The following is an 18,977-nucleotide window of genomic DNA, read 5'->3' as shown; positions in this document are numbered from 1 at the left end:
ACAACAAAGAGGGGTCAATCATATGTCCAACATCCATAAACAATCCCTGATTCAGTGAGGTGCACATTTAGGTCACTCGTTGTTTACTGTTAGCTCTACAGATTTGAGCAAAGCCGCTCATCATTGAAAATTTTACCTTGTTCAACCACATTGTTACGGTGGCCCTGAGAGCTCAACGCACTGCAACTTAAGAAAAGACATGCAAGCAGACAAAACACAGGCAAAGTAAGGAAACATCTTCATCAATTTGACAACACAACACAACCCATTATAGATACGCGCTGCAAATACAGAAACGCGCTGCAATTACAGAAAACAACAACCTAAGTGTTTCCAGAGGACATGTTAAAGTGATGGACACGTCCGGTTGTTGTTGCTGCCGCAGTTTGGAGTTGTTAAAGTCGGTGTCCGTCAGTGATATTGGAAAATTTATTTTAATAAATAATGAACGTTATTACTGCAGATGTCTACTGTTAACCCTCTGATAAAAATTCTTGACAAATTGTCATATCTATATATATATGGATAGGAAACTGCTGCATACATGTTTATTGGAAACACATCAACTTTGTCTGTCCTTAGAAATCCAAGCCTTACAAATATACATTGACAAACAGGTGTATAATTTGATGGTTTTACATTTGTTTATTATGATCTTATCTTCAGTTAAGCCCTAGAGACAGATTTTGATGAATATTACACTCAAGAAGACAAGTCACTCGCCAATTTCTCACAGCACAAGTCCCAGCACACACAGGCCTCACTCTCCCATTGATTAATCCGCTGTGGTTCGACCGATGTATCTGTGATCGTTCTTGTGATACTGCTAAGAGTCAGACCGCCTCAATCTTCCAAATTACGTATCAAGCATTTGTTTGAGATTCGCTTCACTACAGCATGGAAAATGAGGGGGAGGCAAAGCAGCGACTGTGGGCTGAACAGAGGCACCATCAGGCCTTGTGGCTCTAAGCCTGCTTTATTGAATTCTCTGTTGTCTTTATGAAGGCCAGGCTAAGTCAGGGCCAACAGGTGCCAGTCTCAAGTGGGACGTGCATTAGGATGTTCCTTTTGACCCCAGAGGGAGATTGGACAGCTGCAGTGTCTGGGTGTGGGGGAAGGGGTGAGGAATTAGAGTATTGACAGAAGTTCACCAGGTTATGGACATGCTGTTTCCAGGTCAAGGCCAAAGACACGTCAAACACAGATATATAGATAGATAGACCGAAACGTACATCTATACTGTATTAGCATGTTGCAAATTAATTGTTCAACTCTGAATAATAAAGCACACATGTTGCGAGTCTCTGCTTGAAACCATTCATGGTGTCACTCTCCCTTGTAGACACAAATAGTCGCACAAGTAGTCCTGTACACAGGTTTCATAAAGCCTCGAATCATATTGACACTGTAAATTGCAGGAGACGTAACTGGATCTGACCATAAGAAGACATTAAGTCAAGGAAACTGAGCTCTAATAAAGTTAAAAAAAAGGGGCATTCCTCCATAAAAATGCACAAAAGTGATGTGGCACTGAGCTTTTGAGTTGTTTTCCAGATAGGTTTAGGTCGGGGTTACACTTGGACAGAACAGCCTGTATGTTGTGTTGTGCGAGCGATGATAAAATCAAAAGATTTCATTGTTATTCTGAATGGCCAGAATAAAAGCTGTGAGGGAGGGAACACAGTTGTTCATAAAAAAAGTGGGGCTTAGGGGATATTGGGTAAATGTGGGGATGATGACGCACGTTTCTATACAATCACTGCTGGAAGGCAGCATAGTATTTCACTGGGTTAAAAGGAAGAGAGAACTCCAAACCCTGGCTCCTGTTAACTTGCCAATCACAGTTGGAAGTTGGTGTGAATGTTGACTTGTTTTAGAAAGGAACAGAAACTTGAAACATGGGGAGTGAGTTCTTACGAAGCTATTTGACCATCAAACCTGAGATTCTGAAGAAGCATACATTAAGATTAACTTAGTTAATTAGTACAGTAATATCCCTAGCACTTCATCACAAATGCCTATAGCAGAGATGACATGATCAAGCTACTCCTCAGCAGGCAATCTGGGATTATGAGAGACTCACTGATTCCCAGCAGTCTAAAAACCTGCCTTGGTTTTAACATTTAGTCTCAAAGCTCTGAATGCCTGATTAATAAATGATCATAACCAAATCAAGTCCTTCAACCTAAACAGTAGATTGTTTGTCCCTACATTCTGACTCCACCCCTCTAAATCACTGCGCTCCTATCTACAGCAAAACACCATAAGGTTTGAATAGGTTATTTTAAGGGAAAGATTGACAACCTTCTTCATCATGATTGTTATAAGAAGTGTTGGTTTAAAGACATCACAGACTTTTGGTCTGAAATGGGAAATAAACAGCTGTCTCATGGTCAAGTCCAACACCCTCCGAGGCAGACTTTGCTTCGTTATAGCTCTATAACAACTTCACAGCTTCGTCCTTTGACCTTGGTGTAAATACCACCATATTTTCCTTCCTCGTGAACCTTTCATTATCGAGCATTGGTTGAGAAGACTGATGTTGTCTCACACGTCAATCTAATAAGCTGCTCGCACCAATGACTATTTATATGGATCAGTGTCACTTCATTTTCACTCATATCTAATGGAGTTTACAAAGTATTGAACACTTTGTCTGCACACCATAATAGATATTGGACACTGCCTGAGTGAATGATATCGTAGATATAAAAAGGTGCATAAGTAAGAGTTGGATTGACTTAACCTTCACTTTGGGTTTAAACTTGTCAGCCTGGAAAAAAGAGAGAAGAACAAGGGAGACACAGCAAGTTTATGGATGTGTTTATTAAGGGTCCCGAGGCAACAGCAGAGCAAATTGCTGGCTCCGTGCTCTGTCCGCATCTCTCCTTCTGTGTCTCTCTCTTCCTAACTTACATTCTCCTCGCCCCATGTCTCTCTCCTTTCAGTCGCAGGCAAGGAAAACCCCTAACCAGTTGGCCAGCAAGCCCGTCAGCCAGTCCGTCGGCCAGTCTGCTCTGCAGAGGGCCCTGCCAATCATCATCTGCTTTTTCTCATGCTGTTCTGCCGGAGTCTTTCCATTACACGATCTACCTGCTGGGATTAAACAAGTCACATGTTGGAAGGCACAAACCGTTTCCAGAAGTAAATACAGAAATGTATATATCACTGATAGTAAGCATCAATAGAGAAAGTAAGTTTCACTTTAAATAAGTATTTGACAAATGTAGTTTAACTTCAAACAATAGGACTACCATGTGAAATGCTTAACAATCCGGACGGAAAAATTCTTCACATGACTATTACTTGCACCATTATTTTAATAATCTTTGTGAATAATAACTGTACAATGTCTTTAATAGGAATTTGCTGCTTCACGTTAAAAATATCCTTAGATATGATAAGGATATTGGCTGCATATTTAACCAAGTCACTCTATCGTAATTCCATCTTGTAGCATCTGGGGGACCCTACCACCTACTGTACATTGGGGTGCAAAAAAACAAGGACCAGTAAAAGTTTGTTACGGGTAAGTTCTTTGACCATTCAGTGCCAGGTCTGGGTATGAAACAAGGATTGCTCTTCTCTAAGGAGGAGTGGACGTGGACTTCAAGGATATCACCAATGTGGTATATCGAAGAACTGCAAATGTGTATAGAATTAAAATGTTGAGGGTATCATCTCATAAAGGAGTCTACTAGTAGCCAGGTAATGAAGCACTTTACTGAGGTACTTAACTAGCAACGTACAGTAACCAGCTGCGTTGAACTACAGTTACTTCTGAGGTTTTAAAAAGTTTAGTGTCCAGTACTAATGTGGATAGAAATATCTGAAATGCTGATCATACACTTGTTCTCTGACCCATTTTAGCTTTGTGATACTTTCGTACCAAAATTACAGACTGTGCCAAATTCTACTGTTGCTGCTCTGATGTGGAGTACTGAACGTTTATAGCCGGCAGTTGTTTCGAGCAAAGATTTCCCAAATTGAAATAAATCAAAATGTTTTATAGTGAAGTTTTGATCAGATGCCTCATGCAGCAGTTGAAACGAGCCACGTGACTTGTGTTGTTAGCTACCTCGCAAACCTTGCGTCTGGAAGGGTGTGCTTGATTTATTGTTGCCATCCTTGCCAACTTTGTGGACCGCCTCACTATTTATGATGTTTATTGCATCCGACAGGGATGGATAATAAAAGCAACAATGACAATAAAAATGACGATGATGATGGCATCCCTACAATGTTATAATTTTGCACTCTTAAAATTAAATAAACATTTACCTAATTTCTCATAGCGGAGGGAGATGATTTAAATTCATAACTGTAAGTGTACAGAACATATAAAGCACCAATAAATATTAAGTTATTATAATTTTTTAGCTGTCAGGTCAGTGAAAATATACAAGGGGTCAGTAAAACTATTATGTTTACTGCAGCTGGTCACAGACTGTAGCTGAGCTTTGAACATAATCTTAATCAAGAGGCTGCGTAAGCAACCTCTGCAGGTAGATTTCCATCAGCGTCTGAGTTTTGAAGTTTTTCCTGGGTAGAACACAGGTTGTCAAAGTCAACAATAGATTTTAGATCCACAGGTGTTTCCCAGGGGTGTGTCCTCTCGCCTCTGCTCTACTCATTGTGCACCAAATGACAGCATCTCTCACTCTGACACTGTAAATGTTTGCTTTGGCAATTTTAAAGCCAAAGCTTGTTAAAAAGAGTCATGCGCACGGCTTCAAAAAGAAAATGACTGGAGACTGGTCACCTTCTCTGAACTGTACCACAAGACAGTTATCGGCAGTTATGTTCAAACATTCATTGTATTTATTCTATCTAAATGTTTCTCCTGTCCGTATATGATTTTACCCATAATACTTTAAAAGTAAGGTTTGAGTTCACATTCTCCTATTTGACAATGTCCTGTTTAATAATCTTCAAACATTAAAATTGCCAAGCGAGGGGAGAATATCACAGATTCTCTACCCTGCTTTTTCCAAAGAATTGTGTGTGTCACTTATTCATGTGTCTGCAGCTGTCACTGCTGTGTCAACAAAGTTATGTGTGATAACATCTTGATTTTACCAAGAGGCTGCAGGACTCAGTTCCACATTTTGGCATTGCCACTGTCATGCAGCCAAACTCAACAGAAACACTGAGGGAAATTTAAGAAATGGAAAAGGAGTCTCAAGACGGAGACTCTCTTGTTATACTTGTAAGAAACTAAATTAAGTCTGTCTACCACGCTGAATAAATTACTTTAGAACAGTACAAATACAAAAACCTGGGGTTGCGGTCTGATGGCCAGTTCCATTTTAGATCTGGTTCTGCGTTGGAAAAATACTCAGATTTCATTAGAGGTTGCACTTGCTACTGCTTTCAACATTTATGTCTGGGACACACTACCTACCTCTACATGTGTGTGACAGAGTGCACAACACAGGGGGGGCATTACTGCAAACAGGCCGATGAGGCTATTCAAAACTTTACGGATGTTTTAACAGTCAGCCACCCACAGGTGCAGCGGGCCCATTACAGCCCACCAGGTCTTCTCCCAGTAGTCCCAGTGGCCTCTGACCTCAGAGATTATAAAACCAATGACAAGGATGCTCTGTTTCTGCTTCGCAAGTGGGTAATGTTAACTTTGCTATGATTCACAGAGCTAAAATGTCCATTTAGTTTTCTTATCTTTTTGCTGATGTTTGTGGTAGTTAATCATTAGTTAGGAAACAGGTACCAGTGTAATGTTTGTGTTCAGTGGACAGAAATTTGGTTTAATATCTAGTTATCAAGATATTAGCTTTATAACGTTAACTAGAGCAGCAGAGGAACTTTGAGTCTGCTATAACATGGCATTTATTTGTACATCCTGGTTTTATAGAAATGAAAATTAAAAAAATAGAAACACACAAAACTAAAAGTTAGCCCAAAAAAAGCTAGCCCAGTGGACCTTTGGTTGGATGAATAGTTCAAAATGCTAGGCTATACAAAACTTGCTTCTGTCATTGTAGTTTTTTGAAAATCTTAATGACTTTTATGACTTTTTTAAAAAAAAAGTCACTTTTACCCCATTGTGTTGAATTGTGCCTTGGCAATGCATGTCCAATGAATCTGGGGGGCGGAGCAGGGTAAATTTATTTAGCTGTTTAGTTTAAATATCACGTCTTTCTCCAGAATTGCTCACTTCACTTTTAATTTCAAATAGTGCTCTGTCTAGAAACAGTAACATAACAAAATACTGACTCCAAAGAGTATATTCCATCAATCTAAAAACTCAACAAATGTAATTTGTGGGGAATTGTGGAATGTAAGATATCTTCCCCTTGACGTGACAAGACATGACCCCTGTGTCCTTTACAGCTACAGCTCTGTGCCAGGGACAGGTGCAAGGCATGCAGAGGAATTTACACTAATGCACAGCATCCATCATCCCTTTCAATCCAGATTACAGTGAAAGTTACAGACGACATACAGATATATTGTTGTAGGTTTCATGGAATATAACAAAATCAATGTGACAACCATAAACAATTCAAAATTATATCAGCGTACAAGCATCTATGAAATCAGGTAACTACCTAATTTTTCTCAAATGAGCTCAACAAACATGGAAGGTAAAGTAAAAGATGAACAAAAGAAAATTTCTGTTCTTATTTATTTTCTTCTAGATTATACACACATCCAGTAATTATTAATTTGAGTTTATGAAAATAACTAGCTGTATTTGTTGTTGTTGTTTTCTTAACACCATAGGTTGCCTAATCTAAGCCTACAGTAGTAAATTATATTACCGCCTCTACAGCTGCCCAGCTGTTCCATCTACTGTTCCATCAGTTACAACATATTCCAACAGACTCCAGGCTCTGTTACAGGCCTCCTCATCTCCTCTGACACACATTTGAATAAATGGAACATCCTCGACTATTGGAAACTTAGATTTCTGGGTTACAGACAGGAGAAAAAATGAGTGAGAACGGGTGGATTCATAATTAACTTAATTGATTAATGGAAAGCAGCCATTGTCAGATAAATAGAAACATGCACAATCCAACATTTGCATATGAAATAATCACAGTTAATGCCGATGCCAGGATTAGTAAGAACATTATTCAGAGAGGAATGCTCCGATGAGCTGAAGAAGATTCTGCCTCCAGCACATGGAGACTCAGCTAAAAACTATTTCTGCATTGTCAGCATTACCCAGAGTCCACCTATCTGAAAACAGGACTGTCTGTTTGCACTGACTCAACCCTGTGTGTGCTTTGGTGTGACAGTTGGGAGCATGAAACGGCTGTTTGATTAGAATTAAATAGAAGCTCACTGTAGTCACACAGTTCACCCGATTGTTCACATTGAATCTGTCTGGAACAATAGAGTAGACGGCCAAATATTTACGAACAGATAATAAGCTGTGTAAATGTTGATCATGCAGAATTCAGCTGACAGAAAGGATGGAAGCCAGAAGCAAAGAGGAGTCACACCTGAGTGCTCTCACACAAATGCATTTACAAGCACACATCAGATATGATACCAGCATAGGTAATCGCCACCGATGAGGAAAATAACAGCACGTCCGCAGTGTAAAGCAAGGTTTACTTTGAGAAGGGCAAATAGAACAATCCACAGGACAATGTCCGTGCTTCTGAAACCACAAGTGAAGCAGTTTATGAAACATAAGCTGAGAGGTAAGATTACCGACAGGTAAGTATCCACTGAGTGAGGGATGTCATATACAGTGACACCTGTCTGACTGCCCGATGGCTCTGCATGTTCTGTGACAGATGTGTGAGGTAACACTCAAGGAGATGAATGGCAGCACGTGTAACCTCACTCACAGTGACAGGATGGTAACTGATCCCCGTTGAAAACCAGCGGTGGCTGATGACTGTAGAGGTCGAGGAAAAAGAGGGAAAATATGCAGATCTCTCAAAATTCGACCAGATCCTCGACCTACCAGAGGACAGAGCAGTCCAGCAATTGCTGCAAGCTCAGTAGTGCCTCAAGTGCCTCAGTGTTTATTTTGAAAATGTTTTTTTCTATTATCAGCCTTTAATTGTAAGTGACATCATAGGTTGCTCAACACTGGTTGTCTTTTGTTAGTAGTCTTTTACTACAATGATGTCTCCACACAGAGCTGTATCATCCAATCATGGGTTAAAGAAATAACTCTTACTCTTACCTGTGGCACAACAACTCTCTCAATGCCTTCCTTGTTTGAAATTGTGCAACTGGTCGGCCACTGGTCTGGATCGAGATATGCATCTTTTTTTGCAGGAACTTACATACTTTTGATGCTGACAAGTAAAAAAACAACAAACTAGACTTTTCTAATGAGACAAAGTTTGTCAGATGTTGACAAAAACTCTCACTGTCTATAGATTCATATTTTGATCGTGATGGAAGCATTTCAGCTTCAGTTTGCTTTCAGAAGGACCTAAATTACTACCCTCTGAATAAAGACTGGGCCTGGCTCAACCTTTGCCACAATGAAAAACAACATGTCATCCAGCAGAATTTTTGCATTGACGAAACACATGAAGTTGTGCACTGGCCCCCTGTGTCACTACTTTTAAGACTTCCACATCTGATCAGTGCTTATCAGCCTTCAGTGTGCTGCTCTTTGGTTGGGAGTTTGAATATTTGTAGTCTTAGTTTTACTTATTAGACTGATATTTGCTGAAATATTGTCTCTATCGATTTCTTCTTTTTCTACCATAATACATACAGTGGTGTTCACAAGATTGAGACCACTTTCCAACTTATATATCTGTATTTAGTGTCAAATAAACACAATCTTGAGTAAAGTAAAACATGCCATGTTTTTGTTGAGGCTGAACGTCATCGACAATTAAATGTTGAAGGATGATGACGCAAATAGTTTTTCTTTCTCTTACCGGCAAAGCCTGATAATGATACCTGCACTAATACTCATAAATCGAAACCTAAATCCTTAGAATACTCAAAGGATTGACCTGTTGAAAGGTTTGACCCAGTTTGGACTGGGGTGACATAACAACGTCCCAGCACTGATGACAACAATCTCATCCACGTGCCTCTTTCCATTGAGACAATGAACACAACTGTAAAATGTGAGGATATAACATAAGTATGTAAAGTCGGATTAAACGATGTCTGTGAGGATCCACAGCGTTTGTTAATGGAACAGTGAAATTTGGAGAACTTGGTTCATTCTTCAATCTTTCCATCAGTCTCTCTGTCTCCTAAGCCCGAGGTGTGCTGTGGCATGCATGGTGTGAGAAATCAGGCCCTGGCCATCTGCCAAGCCAGTCGTCAAACAAAGAACTGATGCACTGCCCTCTAGGCTTTTCCTGCCCGTCTTTACTCTGACTTGTATGAAAGCTTTGCAGCCAGGAAAGATTAAATGTCTTCTTTAAAACCCTCCTCTGACTCTGCCAACTGCCACAAAAACACCAGACGGAGGGTGGGGGCTTCTTGATAATAAAATGCTTTGCAAGAAACACAGATCCGGTGCTAAGCGCCGTTCCCCTTTAGGAGCACAAACTGCCTTTAAATGACAAATGAGAAGGAGAAGGTTATTTTATAGGGGTGACAAATTGCAGGTATCTCTTGTGGCTTTTGGTGAACATTTCAGGGCAACTCGCCAACTTGCTGAGTGCGACCCAGAGCTTTGACTGACTCCTGCACCTGACTGTGCACAATCCCCGGGATCAGTTCTCGTCACCAGCAGACTACCAATGAAGATGAGTGTATTCTGAGAACGTCCCACCCACTTGGCCCTCTCATCCAATGATGATAACTCTCCAATCATCCTTTTTTCTCCCTCTTTGTAAGCCTCATTAATGAGATGATGAATGATGTGGTAGCAGCTTAGCCTCACACACAAACCTACTACCTTGGATTTATGAAGTCACAGGCAGTTGTGTAGGCCATTTGTCTATTGTACTGCCGTCTATCTAGAGTTTTCTTTCGGTGTCCAACTGGGTCAAGTGTTTGAAAATGTTACAGGGAGCTCCCTCCCTAGATCATATCTGTTTGAGCTGTATCATGAATTTGATCACAAATATGTGATATTCTGATCTTATTTTGGTTTCTAAACATATTTCAAAAACCAACAAGAGACTGTGCAGCACATGTGGGGGACAGAAATAAAGATCAGTGTATTAGAATTAGAAGGGAAGAGTAGATTTTCTTGTTTGTTAATATAAGAATTATGAGAGAAAAAGACAAAATCAGGTAGTTTGGACAATAATGAGATTTTAAGTTATATTTCTCCTCTTTCTGGCAGTGGTTGAGTTATATATATATAACGGACATTTAAAATGGAGACCTTTTGATACAGCTTTAATAGCACAATATAGTTTTTTTCCGTTCATTAAGCCACATTTTTACTTTACTGCAGTTGGTGGAGGTACACTTCAGACCCGGTGAAAGTTTAGATTCTGTCAGCCTTTCAATTTCTGTTTCTTTCTCAAAATCATATGGCATGCTTCACTTATGAGGTCCACTCAACAGATTTGACATGTCAGTGTCATTCATGGTAACAGGGTGTACGACCCAGCCTGTATGAAAACACTTGCATAATGTCTGTGGCTCTGGAGGAACTTTGTCACTTAAGTAATCTCATATCGTGTTTTCTTGGAATTCTTTTGATCTACTCACTTGGCATGGTTCTAAGGTTGGTTGTGCAGCTCATCCATTGGTTCATCACCTTAGTCCAGACTGAGTTACCTCAACAAGTTTGATTAGATTGTCATGAAAATTGTAATGTGTTTGGCGATAATCATAGCTCTTCATCTATTGCATCATCAAGTACATTGGAAACGATCCTGTACTATCTCTGCTTAACTTTGTGAAATTAGCAAATGTCAGCTACATGCTACACTTACCTCAGACCCACCAGAATGACCTTGTTTTAATCAGTCTCTGGGTGATGATTATTCTGGTAGAAAAGCTTTTCAAACTGACTTAAACTGCAACACACCGACGAGTTCATGTGGGGAATCCTTTGGCATCCACCAAGCAGCTCATGTTTTCACCATTCTTTGGTTGTTTGGTCAATCAGCAGGATTATGCAAAGACTAGATTTGGATTGGTCCTTTAACATTGTGAGGCACTTTTTCACATGTTACCAGTTTAATCCAATTCATGGATCTTTATGAAAACAAAGCCTTTACTGTTAGTTTCTGTCTTGCTGTGCTTGGTTATGTCTTCCACTTTGCATCGACCCTCAGGGCTCTCTGATTCTGCTGGTTGAGACTTGTTGCTCTAACTGGAGAATGATTTTTGATTTATGTTCACCATCACTGCTTCTACACTGTCAGACACACAGAGCCCTCACAAACATGCACTGTTGCTGTTGAAGCAAAAAAACATGCACACACTGTGTAGCATGATGTACATGAGTGATATCTTGAGCCCAGCTGTGTGTAATGCGTAAACCATAGCTCTTCCGTCTGGCTTGCATGTCAATTGCCTGTGGGGCTCTTCTCCATGCAGTTCTCCTGACTAGACCACCCATGGTTAGGAGAGGGTGCATTCGTCTCCATTTCAATAAAGCGTGTCATTATCTCCTCGCCTCTGATGTGCCACTACACCACTAAAAGATAAATGCTCTAATAACATATAAGTCGTCTCTAAGGAAACGTGATTGATGTTGCTATCTTTGTGGGATGCCAACACAAGTGTTTGGAAAGGTGTGATGGTGCGTTAGTGAGAGTTTCGTCCTTTGTTTCCTTGTGCTAACTTAAGGGTATATTTAGACCAGCGCTCTTCTCTGCTCGATCTGGCCTGGCCGGTTCTGCAGGCACAGGGAGGATTTGGGGGGGAAACGCATGATTGGAAGTAGGTGGTGCTTGATGGTGGAAAAGCTGCTGCTGAGTGCGAGCAGACGTGCCCCCCTCCTCTGACCAAATCCTCTTTGGCCACGGGCTCTCCCCCTTGCCAAGGCCTGCTGAGAAGGGCCTGAGCTAAACCAACAACTGGGCTGTTTGATGAAAGGGACGAGCAGCGGGGGGGTACGCCATGAACTCAGGGTCAGTCCACAATCCTGATGACTCCATCGCCGGTTCCCCTTTCACTGGCACATTGTATACAATACTAAAGCATAAACCTCACCGCAGGCTGCTGATGTACTTTTAACATCGCTGGGCTAAGCAGAGCAGACAGACACACAGTGTGTAGTGTATGCAGATTAGTTGGTTAAATGGTGGTGGAAAGGAATAATATGATCTGACACAGAATGGGCCCTGGTGGAAAATGCAGCAGATTAAATGGTTGTAAAGTCAGTTTTGAACGTGCGTCTCTTGGTGCGTGTGTACTCTGGTGAACTTAGGGCTACAATCCACCTCAGTAATCAGAGATAAGCCCTCCAACCCTTTATAATAGTAATCTCGTTCGTCTTGTTTTTCATTTGTGATGTCATGTCAAGAGGGAAGACGGATGTGAGCTCCCACGAGCTTGACTGACCCAGAACTTGACTGTCTACTGTGAAACTGTGGGGTGGGGCGATGGGAGGCTTTTTGTCTCGCAGATACAGCATGAAATGAATGTGTTTGTCGTCATTGCAGACAGTGTGCATGTGTGTGTTAAAGTGTGTGTGGGAAATTGTGGTGTTCTCAGTTGAGACAAAGATACAACAGAGCCTGTCAACCTCAGATAAAATCGCTGCTCATCATCGCTCTGGTGCAATGTTTGAAACAGTGGGAGTGGAAAAAATGGAAGAAGGAAATGTAAAGTGACCACCCAAGGTTGAGAAATATAGCTGCAGGGAACAACACTGCTTGTGAGCAAGAGAGATCTTGGCTCCTGACATGTCCCTGCAGCAGGCTGGAATACTTCCTGAAGATAAGACAAAGTATTCCTGAAATCTGCCATAAAAGAAATAAATCATGTAAAAAACTGTTTTAAAGCGGCACATGCGTTTTTCAAGGCTCACATTCGCTCCTGCGATTCCAAGGAAAGCAGCAGAAACAAACACAGCCTTGTCCTGGGACATGCTATTTGTTTTCCTTCAAGCACACCACATTCTGCAGCGCTCCACAGGAAGTGAGGCGTGACAGAATATACATATGATTTTATTTCTCTGATCACAGGCTCTTTACTCCCCTCTTCTTTGTTTTTTTGCACATGGAGCTCATCAAAGATGAACGGCTTTGTTAATGCTAGAACTGCTCAGCTGGAAAGTTGTTTTCAAGCGCGAGGCCGTTGAAGAAACACAATGTAATAAAACACCGGCCGGAGCTGTTCCTTTGAGCTGCAGAGATTTTCCCCTGCACAAAGAAGTCAATCTTTAAAAAGCTTTTGCTTGTGGAGCGGAGCACGGCAAAGCTCCTTAGAGCAGGTCTGCATCACTGTTGTGCAGATAACGATCAGGAGGCATGATTGTACTGTGAGCTTTGCAGCGTTAGCTTGCAGACGACCTACTGGCCCTCGAGTCGACCTGAGCACACAGAGTAAAGTGTCTCAGTTTGCTCCCAGACATGTTTTAACACTTGAAACTCTCGGGGGCTGTATCATGGTGGTCTACATTTAGCCTCTGGAGACCCCTGTGCTTATGTGTAATGGTCAACTGAGACACATTGTCCTCGGACAGAAGTCTTTGCGTCCCGTTCCCTCAGCAGCTGCCTCACTGAAACCCTTCCTCGTAGAATTGCAAGCCATGAAACATTAACAGGGTGAAGGGGGTTGGCATGAGAATATGGTTATTGTAGGAATGCTGGTGTTGTGGAAAGTGCAGTAGAGAGTAAGAGATGAAGCGCGTGTGCAGCTGCTCCTGGTGCAAGCCGCCACTGAGCGCTCCCGTAGTGTGTGTGTCAGTGGAGGCTGAAGTCGACGTTTGGGATGTTGTGGATAATTGACGAGGAGATGAGGGTGAGCGTGAGCTGCTGTTAATACAAACCCCACGCCCACACATCATGTTTTCCACCATGCAGTTATAAAGTGAGATGTGCAAACCTCTGGCACCTAAACACACATACACACGGACACACTTAACAGGTGTAATTACCCTTGGGAGTTCTTGTTGATTTATGGAAAGGTGTGTTGGATTCACATAGAGCTCTTCAGCATTATTACAGAGAAGCTGAGTCATTGATTCACGAACGGGCTTCACTGCAGCAAGTTACCAGACATACAGACACTGACAGTGGTGGATGTCACGATACCATGATACTTCCGTGATTCGATAACATGACAAAGAAAAAAAGCAAAATAATAAATCCCATTTACTTCAACACACACTTTTGAACATATAATAAACAACAATGGTTCTAGTCTTCAAGTACCTATTGCACTGTACTGAGTACTGTGGCGTTTTTAAAATTAATACTTCGGTACCAAGCCGAAGTATTGGTTCCCTAGTACATACTGTCTGTCAGACTGAAACATCAATCTTTTAGATCAAATTGGTCATATTCATTTGGTTCCATCAGCAGATAATTTTATTTTGATTCGTCGATCATGAAGAAACAATCTGATTCCATTAGATATTGTCTGGTGATGAATTACCCTGTGGTTTAAATTCTGGGGCAAGACTCTTTCTTCCGTTGTCTGTACATTGTTTATCAAATGTTTCCTCACACTAGACACAACAGTGATACTTTTGTATGTGTTTAAGGTGCAGATGACATTTTGGCTGATGATTTCTATCAACACCTATCTGCACATGAATGCAAGAACCGATAGCCATAGGACAATAAATAAAAAACACGAAAGCCGAATGCCTGCTCCAACGTGATTGGTCAAACTACAAACAGAAATCCGAAGGATTCATGCTGCAAAATATTGACCTCGTCTACAGATTATATGCAATGCTTAAGAAAAATGTATAAACATTACTGGATCCGACTATTTATTCAGATCTGGTCCAAAATTCAATGGGTTCTTTCTTTGATCATCAGCCATTCTTCCACATAATTTCATGCAAACGGTCGAATCGATTTTGAGTGATCGTGCTAACTAACAAACAAACAGGCAAACATACCACTGAAAACATGACCTCACCAGCGGAGATAAGATGTTGAACATGGAAAACATTATAACTGTAAACATCAAGCTTGTTCACTGTGACCACGCTGCAGGCACGTTAACTCGCTGAATTTAGCTCAAACTGTCTTGTTTTGTTGACAATCCATCATTTATCATTTATTTTATCCTGTCAATGGGCTGTAGAATGGTTCCTCTGCTTCAGAGATGTGCTTCCAAAAGCGCTTGAATCAAATACTCAAATACTTACACCCACACATGCTAACCCCCCCAACACACACACATACACACACACACACACACACACACACTGTACAATGTTACTACTTCATCTGTGAACACATGCATGCACAAGCAGATTGAACATTTATTGTGCTGATGTGTCCAATTTGGAACAATCTGCCATGATCTGCAGGAAATGTATGTAAAGTAATGTTTATGCGCTTTGAAATGTGTCTCGGAGAAACTCATGGCTGGATGTGTGTTTTGCCAGTTTAAACACATTACTGTAACTCCGCTGCTTGCTGGAGTTCCCTCGAGATCCCAGCAGGTTTATTCAAACATATTATGTGCACAGAGAGGCACTGACATCATTATGATACAATCTCTCTCAGGGGAAATTGCATTCACTCGTCACTCTAATGCAGGAACTCTGATCCTCTGACGCTGGTAGCACGTCTTCTGCTTTGTGGGACAGTGAAGACTGGATAGTTTTGCCCGAGGGCAGCCAAATGGTTTCCTTGTTTGGTTTCTCCCTCTGCCTCCGTCTTATAATGTTCATTTGAATATTTGGCGGCTGACTCATGACACCCGCACTCATTCAAGTTCATTCACAACATCTCGATAGTGTGTATATATATATCACCTGCTAGGATGAGTGACAGCTCCCCAGCAGCTAAGGTGTAATTAATCAGAACAAAGCCGTGCTATGCCTCCTGACAGCTGTGATCGATTGGGGAAGTTGCTCAAGCTGACTGGGTTTGTCAGGTCAGAGTTATGCCTGTCGTTTGGAATGCGTGAAAAGACCCAGTGACAGTGCACTGTACCTGTGTGATTGATAACGTGGCAGTTAATGGCTATTTGTCGTCTGATCTGGAATGTGTCGGCCCGAAGCACAATGGTTATTTACGCACTGTATTTGTCTCGAGACCTTTCACTGGGGTGTAATGCTGCTGCCGCTGCTGCTCCCTGCTTTTCCATTACGTGGCTATTAATGAATCTGAATGGTGAGCGTTATGCAAGTGGGCAGTGAGCTTGGCAGTGCGCTGCAGACACATTTATCAAAGTCCTTTTAGTTGCACAAAGATTATACTGCAATGTGCAGCAATGACACATTAAGATCTAAACACACAGCCCATGTACACTTGCTAAAAAATATTTTCTCCCCTCTGTATGATCATTCCATTCTCTTCTTCTTTGTCCTCTCTCTGTTGTCCAAACGCAACTTTTATTCCCACACTGTTTCATTTTTTCCCCCTGTTTGACTTTATTCAGGCTCCTTGTGATTTATGACTGTGTTTTTATGATGTGCATTTGGTGGCGTTGTGTGGAGTGTCAGGTTCCAGTGAAGAGCCCAGTGCTTCGCTGCCAAAGTTAACAAGGAGCCGCGCTGTCACACATTCTGCTGTCTGGGATCTGAGACTTTTGGGCAGCAGCCACAGACTTACCTGTTTGCCCACCTGGCTGGTAATGTTCCTACCTGAGTCAATACATTTAGCCCTGCAACATATTGTTTGTGCAGGAGAAGTTAATTAACAGCATCACCTCAGCAGGATGACAGTTTGAGAGACTTTGAAAATTCTACATGACATCTATACTCAAGTATCCACAAGGCCTTATCAAAATACTGACCTTCTACCAATGTAATTTGAAGTTCTACTTCAACATCTACTGTCCCTGCTATTTTTATAATTATATATCTATAACCAGGAGAGATTCATAGAGACATCCTGGTCCTTCCCTCTGGGTCACTAGAGCCTACACTTCTAATGCAACTCAATGGCGTTTTTTCCTTGGAGGATACTTCCCCCAGTGAATGCTCATGCATGCCGTAGTTTACAAGCCCAAGCTCCTCCGGGGTCATAAATGGCGTTCTAGAACTGCTGCCCCAGTGTCAAGGACACTATATCAGAGTCTACTGTTTGCATTTCACTTTTTACTTTACTTTTTATATCTTTTATCTTTTATATATTTTTATTTTATATATTGATTTTCTAATGTATTTTGTATTTATTGTGTTTTTATGTTCAATGTATGCACCAATAACCAGAGCAAATTCCAGGTAGGTGTAAACCTACCTGGCAATATATACCTTCTGATTCTGATTTGAAATAGATGTGCACTCTCCAGCCAATCGGAAATAAGGTATTCTCCATGGAAAAATTCCATTAATAAAAGTTGAGAGAATCCTGCAAAATGTGCTTACTTTTTGTATGTGTTTAACAAAATAGTGCCAGAGCCTCATAGTCCTCTTTGTAAACAATATATATGAAGAGCACTTCAACAGGAATATAGAGCAAAAAAATTCATTATACACAGTATTAGCGTCTCATACAAAGGATGAATTGAATGACATTTTTTAAAGATAGTTTCACTCCCTTCTTCCTCTTCTTTTAACAGCCTCCAATAACCTGGAAACTCACATCATGATAGTAAACAGTGCTGCTCCAACATGAGCCCTAATTAGCGTTGGATGTAGTTAAACAAGCCCGGCCAGGTTCAGCAGCAGCCCATAAAAACCTGGGCCAGGTTTACTGACGGTGTAACACAGCAGCTTAAGGGCAATGTGTGATCATCTGGGTGTAAATGTGAAAGATGACAAGATGGTGACGACGACAAACTGTAAAACTGTGAAAAACAACTGCACAATGATTTCTGATTTACAACAATAGATTCTCAATTACAACAGAGGGGTCACTTGTTAAGTCCTAGTTTACCCCTTTTTAAATACAAGAACTAGCCTAATCTTTCTACTTGATCTAATACTACAAATTACAAGTTAGTCTGGCTTTTCAAAGCCTATCCGTGTAACTAACAACCTATAAAATTATATCATTGAAATACAAATTCTTAGTACAGGCAACATGAGAGTACTGTCCCACCCACAATATGATTAACAAAATGGTGTTGACTCAGAAATCGTGGTTAAATAAGTGGGTTGCTTGTAAGGCTGATGTTTACTTTGTAAATGTGGGGTTGTTAGCTTTAAGTTACCTGCTGCATGCTAGCTGGCACACTGTTTGTAGCACTGCTAAACTGCAGAGTTAACTTCTTACTACTTCTCGTATGATGCTGTTGACAGGGACCATTGGACGTCCAGAGGGTGTCCAGAGATGGGATTTGAGATGAAACAGAAATCCTGCTGAGCTGAGATCAGACGTCGGTTTGGGTATGTTGTTAAAATGGACCAGAGAGATTGCACCTAAGATGGACACCACATGGAAAATGCAAACAGGGTCAGCGCAAAACGACAAGGTGGCCAACTGTGATGTCGATACTTTATGCACTTCAAGAAACAAAGAAGATTAAGTAAGTATGTAAGTATATTCTTCTGAAGGTGGCCATTGATCCCTGAATCCCATTTTCTTCAATAAAAAAAGAGCAGACAACAACACTGCTAAATCTACAGCTCCCTGATTAATTTTAATGAATTGAATGGGGCACTGCGTTATTACAGTGATGTTACAAAGGGGATGTGCTGCTGCTGGAAAAAAAACCTACATCACATTGTCCTGTTAATTAGTAGAAAATGCTTTAAGTTCTGTTGTAATGTAAACAAATAAACAAATGTATAATGACGACTTCCAGTGATGCTTAATGTTGACAAAGCATATTCCTGGTGCATTACTTTGCAAGTGAGTATATTTCTTCTTTTTACACTAAACTTTAATTTATTGTAACTTGAATAATTTTTTCAGAGTTGATAAATTCTCATAATGTGATGAGTCTCGTGAGTTTTTAAAATCCAAACCTTCAAATAAATGTATCCGCAGTGGAATTCTCTAACAGTGTGCTTATAC

The 18,977-nt window shown here is 40.9% G+C and overlaps 1 long non-coding RNA gene across 1 annotated transcript in view; it reads left to right on the top strand.

Annotated features, from left to right (window-relative positions):
* The window catches only part of LOC128438707 (uncharacterized), a 47,231-nt gene extending 28,678 nt beyond the window's left edge, over positions 1 to 18,553 (top strand). Inside the window, exon 3 of the long non-coding RNA XR_008338380.1 lies at positions 18,260 to 18,553. This is a non-coding gene — a long non-coding RNA (uncharacterized LOC128438707). The remainder of the gene's footprint in view (positions 1 to 18,259) is intronic.
* Positions 18,554 to 18,977: the final 424 nt, after the last annotated feature.

The sequence above is a fragment of the Pleuronectes platessa genome, chromosome 4 (genome assembly GCF_947347685.1).
Source record: "Pleuronectes platessa chromosome 4, fPlePla1.1, whole genome shotgun sequence".
NCBI classification, from domain to species: domain Eukaryota; kingdom Metazoa; phylum Chordata; class Actinopteri; order Pleuronectiformes; family Pleuronectidae; genus Pleuronectes; species Pleuronectes platessa.
This window is presented reverse-complemented; position numbering and strand designations above follow the sequence as displayed.